General features: G+C 43.3%; 1 long non-coding RNA gene across 1 annotated transcript; it reads right to left on the reverse strand.

Annotated features, from left to right (window-relative positions):
• Nucleotides 1-286: 286 nt before the first annotated feature.
• On the reverse strand, nt 287-3682 carry LOC142589865 (uncharacterized). The gene is made up of 2 exons (XR_012829994.1): nt 3457-3682; nt 287-454 (listed from the first exon to the last, which is right to left on the reverse strand). It is a non-coding gene; the product is annotated as an uncharacterized LOC142589865 (long non-coding RNA).
• Nucleotides 3683-5245: the final 1563 nt, after the last annotated feature.

A 5245-nucleotide genomic window follows, 5' to 3' on the forward strand; every position in this document is an offset into this window, starting at 1 on the left:
TGAAAATGCTGCTGAGGCATATTTATGGGAGTTTTCGATTTAGTTTTGAAGTGCCAAGTGATATGTGCGACTTGATATTCATTCTACGTATTTTGATAAATGCCAGAAGTATGCTGAAAAGCATTCAAGTGAACATCTTATTCACTGTGAATTGACAAGTGTTAAGCAACTTTACATACATTGACATTGTCCATATTTGATTTATGTAATTGTATTGTCCTCTCTGTTATGACCCTTTATGAGGGTTGACAGTATTAATAAATAAATAAATAGACAACGAGGAATGTGGGTAAGAACACTTTATTTTCAGCACACATGTTTTTTTTTTTATGAACTGCTGTTATACTGCTAAAATCTGCACATTTAATAAAAGTACACTGCTCTGCTTCATCACTCCATGCTAAGTGCAAGTATCCTGTACCAGGAAGTCAAACCAAGATGTGGGATGTTCAGTCTGTGAAAATAAAAACGAGTTTGAAACATTAACGTGCAAAAACTAAAGCACACTCAAGAAAATAAACACAGCACAGGAACATATCCAATGAATCAGATTTACCTTTGAGAGCAAACATATAGTTTCTATGGCACAGTGAAGAAAGCTTATTCCTCCGGCTTCTTTTGTGCACGAGAAAATATGAAAGTGCATGCGTTCTCCCCATATTGTGTATCTGTCACCTTTTCAAAGATGTTGTGTCAATGTGCCCAACTGTCTTTGCATATCCATTTCTCTGCTCTCATACCATGATACCTACAGTTAAAGGCTGTAGCAATGCTTAGCTTGAATGAACCAACACAAGCTACATGCACTGTGCTGTTGAACATGGCATTGTAAGTTAAGATTCATGCACAGCGCATTCATGTGCTATAAACATTTGATTGTGATTGTAGGCGAGATAAATAAAAAGAAGGTATGTAAATAAGAATGTTCCCTAATAAGCTGTGCAGAAGTGCTCTCCCGTTTGGACAGAAGCCGAGCACAGCTGCAGTGAACAAGAAGCCAACTTATACAGCATTTAAAATCTAGGTTCTAAATGTGCTACAGATTTTTCTGAATTCATGGTCGAAAATCTAGGTGTTAAAGGTGACAAACATTTAAACAGGTCTCTATTCGGACTGGTAATGCTATGTGTCACCTAGTTTGATAAAATATGCCATATCACTGGTCTCCCAAGCTAAGGATGCTGTGCAGTTGCAAGTGCAAATCACTCAATTATGTCTAGGGCACGTTTGAGCAAAAGACAGCCAAGATTACTGTGCCATTGAGGTCTATTTCCTGACGTGATTTCTTCTCAGAAAGCTACCTCTCTAAAAAAAAAAACCTTCACAACAACATAACCCAAACCTTTCTAGAGAAAAGCCATCACACTGGTCCTTGAACACTAATTACACAGTGGCTCCTTGTGATGTAATGTTATGTACGTCAGCACCTTACAAAGTACAGGAAAATTTAATAATGGCAGCGTGACAGGTACACAAAAAAGTAAAGGGATAAAACATCACACAGGCTGCCATCAGTGTTCATATCTCTATTTCAATGTGGATGTTTTTAGCACTGAATACATGTTCTCATTAAACTGAGTCATAATATTACAAAACCGAAGGGCAAGGGTCTTTACATTCTAAACTGACAAATGTGCTTTATTACGATTCACCGCAATACAGGAGGTGTTTTGCAGTGAACGGTCACGTAAGGTTTTGGCTAACTACGGCGGGCGTGTCCTGCAGCGAGGCCTCTTGTGTATTGCGGTAAAGCGTATTATTGTGACAAGAGCTAACCTGGCATGTATGGCTTTAGCCAACAAAAGTTCTCAAGACATCATGCATCCTGCCGCGAAAATCTGCTTTGTTGAGAGTAGAACATTAGGTTCGTCGCTGACAGAAACCATACATTCCAGATTCACGTAAATCTTTCCCAAGATCGGCATGCTTCACCGCAACACACAAATATGTTGCGGTGATAACGCTGGCCGAACAGGCTGGTGCAAATATTTCGACAGGGGAGCGTGCCTTCATCAGGGCAACTGCTTTCCTTGGCAGTTTTCATATACGTGAGTCCCCCCCCCCCCCCACTCCCTACAGGGGAGATTTAGCTGGACCTTTGCCAAGAAACGTACCGACAAGCGTTTGGTAGTGGCTGGTAGAGATGCAGGAGTCTAAAAAGCGTTGCGAAATTCGGTTCCGTAAGGTTAGCTTCACCGCAATACAAATATGTTAAGCGGTTAGAGATACAAAATGTTTTGCGGTGAATCATAGCAAGGGCACCTGCGGCCTTTGATGCAAAGCAGCTTCCCAAGAGGCACGCTAATCCAGTGGCTAGTTATGCAGTTCCCCGCATGCGAGTGAGTTCCCTGCGTTCGGCGGTTTCCCAGTGACATACAAAATGACATTGATTGACTGTGTTGTAAATGGGCGACGGCACTATATGCTGATGCAACAGCGTCGTTTCGCTTTCGAAAACTGCGCTCGGCTAAAGAGAACACCTTAACTCGCATATGACCAAAGCAGTTGAACAGGAAACTACGAAATTACGTAGCTATTATGGAAGAAATCAACAGTTCAGAAAAAAATGGCCGTGTAAACATTAACTGGCTTACGAGGTCAACAACGGTTCAAAGCATCACAGCCACGTCCGAAATAGCGCTGAAGGCCGGCCAGTGCACTTATTATATATATACACATATTATATATGCCGGCGAAAGCGGTCACTCTTCAGTTCTGACATGCTTCACCGCGTAACAGTAGTTTAATGCGGCGAAGCTGACTTCAGGACGCAGATTTCTTCAACTCATCTAGCGAGGCAGGTCCGTTTACCACGCTTGGCAACGTTTGACATTTTCTGCATTAATTTCGTTTGTTCTTTTTAATTTTATTACCACAGTGACCCTGTATCATGCAGTAGCAGAGCTAGTGCCGCGTCTTAACTGCGTTAGGAAAGGTAAGCGTGTATGCAGCAGGCACGGCGGCATTAGCTCTTGTTTGGAAACTTCAAGAGACGCTCTTCCGCGCAGCGATGCCAAATTTTGTTATTAAAAGAATGCAGGTGATGATTAAATGAGCCGCAGCAAAGCTGTGAAAAAGCAGTAGTAATGCTGTTCTAAGATCCTCTCGCTCGAGCGAGATGGTCTTAGAAAAAAAGCGCGATGTAACGCGATCTGACGGAACAGCTCGTCATGCCAGTGTTTTCTTACGTCCTCGTTCTTACGCGCATCCTCCCCTGAACCAGACTACTGAATGGTTCTGTGCACGCACTGACGATCCTGACGGAGGCAATACCGCTCACATGAGCAGCTCCATATAAGATGCCACGGCCCATTCCACATGCCGGCTGGAATTTGACGCGGCCGCCATGAGGCAAAATATGCGCACAAGGTAACGACAAGAATGGCAACGCATCAAAAAGCTCACAGCCCCAATCCTTTATTACACGCATATAGCGTGGAAACATAAATTACTCACGCTGGGCACGGAATACGGACCGCTTCGCAGCGCAGCCGGCTCCGCAAGACAGACGCCATGGAAATGAGCGGATGTGAGATCATGGGTTATAGCGGACGTGACGTCGTAGGTGAACGTAGACATTTCGGGCACCTTTCGTCTGCTGTGCCCCGGTCACAGCAGACACGGCCCTACAACAAAAGTGCCCTTGTGTATACTTTACTGAAATTGACAAATTCTTTGTGCTTTTTTTTTTCAACCAGCAAAATCCATGCTGTTCTGTTTCTCACGTCACATCTTACTAGCTCCACGTTGGAGGTTAGCTAGGCATTTATACGGCTGCGGTGGTGAAAACTGAAAATGAAAGCTGATATAGTGCAGCAACACAGTTTTCATGGGAGCCCGGAAGCAGCCATGTGGCATCAGTGAGAATGTGCAGGCGGGCGTTAGGGATGAATCATCACTAAAAACAGCCAGAAGATACTTTCAATGAAAGGTGTGAAAACTCACTTATACAGCTTCGCTGTCTTTGATGTATCAGTCGCGCAGATTGACATACATCTGCAAAGTTTTTCTTTTTTTTTCTTGCATGCAAAGGAGTGTAGTTGGGGAATAGTAGTAGAGTGCCCACATAATGTTCTTGGTTTGAACCAGACAAATTAACTTTTTATTTACGTTTTTATCACAAAATTTGATGTTAAGAGATAGCCTTATCCCTAGCTCAGAGTTGCTCAGCTAAAGTCATGATGTCATCCTTTACTTATAAATGATAGGTACTGAGAGAAAGCCTCCTTCAAGTTGTCTGTGTTGATGGTGCTATCTTTGGCTATAGGTAGTATACATCGCAAGCCACACATTGCTGGCACATCCATTTTATTTCATGTGCACGATAATACTAGTGCTGAGAATTACTATACAGCCTCTAAAGGCATTATATTTGCCACAAAATTTGTTCTCTTGCAAGGAAACTGACTTATGCTAAATCCCAAAAATCAACCCACAACAGCATTCCTTATCATATATGATACATCAGTTAACCATTTGGCTACCATATACTGTTATAACGAAGTCGGTAAAATCTACATTATACTTTGTTATATTGAACCCACGCGACCACGGATATCCATGGGACGTAAGCCACAACCTTGAATTCGAGTAGCTAGGCATAGCGTTGCCGCGGTGGTGGCTATGGCTGCCAGCGTAGCCACCACCGTTAAGCGCGCGAGAGCGCTTATTCGAGGCGGCGATATAATCAATATGGTGGTGGTCGTGGCTTCTATCAATGCCGTTTCGCACATGCGGTCATGGCATAAAGTCCGGAGAATCGTACGACGAAGGGTTATTTCGTCCGAAATTTTCAGGCGTCCTCATACATTGTACGTGGTGGTGCCGCGAAGCCGTCCGAATTATTGGGCATGTCTGAGAAATCGGGCGTCCGGAAAATCGGTCGCTGATTGTATTAGCATAACCCTACAGAAAACATTTCACTGCCGTGAAAACGCGAAAGTTGGCGCAAATGGCAATTGACTGGGCACAGCCAGGAGCAGACAAGTCGAATTATAGCAAAATGGCACAGATGGCGCAGTTGAACCACCACTGTCTACACTATTTAACGCTGCGAAAATGTAAATAAATGTGTTTTATTTACAATATAAAGCAGCACTTTTCAGTTCAGAAACCTAAATGCCAGTCACATATTTTTATGTAGAAAAGCTTGAAGCACCAGGCATGTAGGGGGCAACGCTGTTCTTTTGACACACTCGCATGTGTTATCGCTTTCCTACTAACTCTATGTCGCTTTCTCTCCCCC

This window comes from Dermacentor variabilis, chromosome 1, assembly GCF_050947875.1.
Source record: "Dermacentor variabilis isolate Ectoservices chromosome 1, ASM5094787v1, whole genome shotgun sequence".
NCBI classification, from domain to species: domain Eukaryota; kingdom Metazoa; phylum Arthropoda; class Arachnida; order Ixodida; family Ixodidae; genus Dermacentor; species Dermacentor variabilis.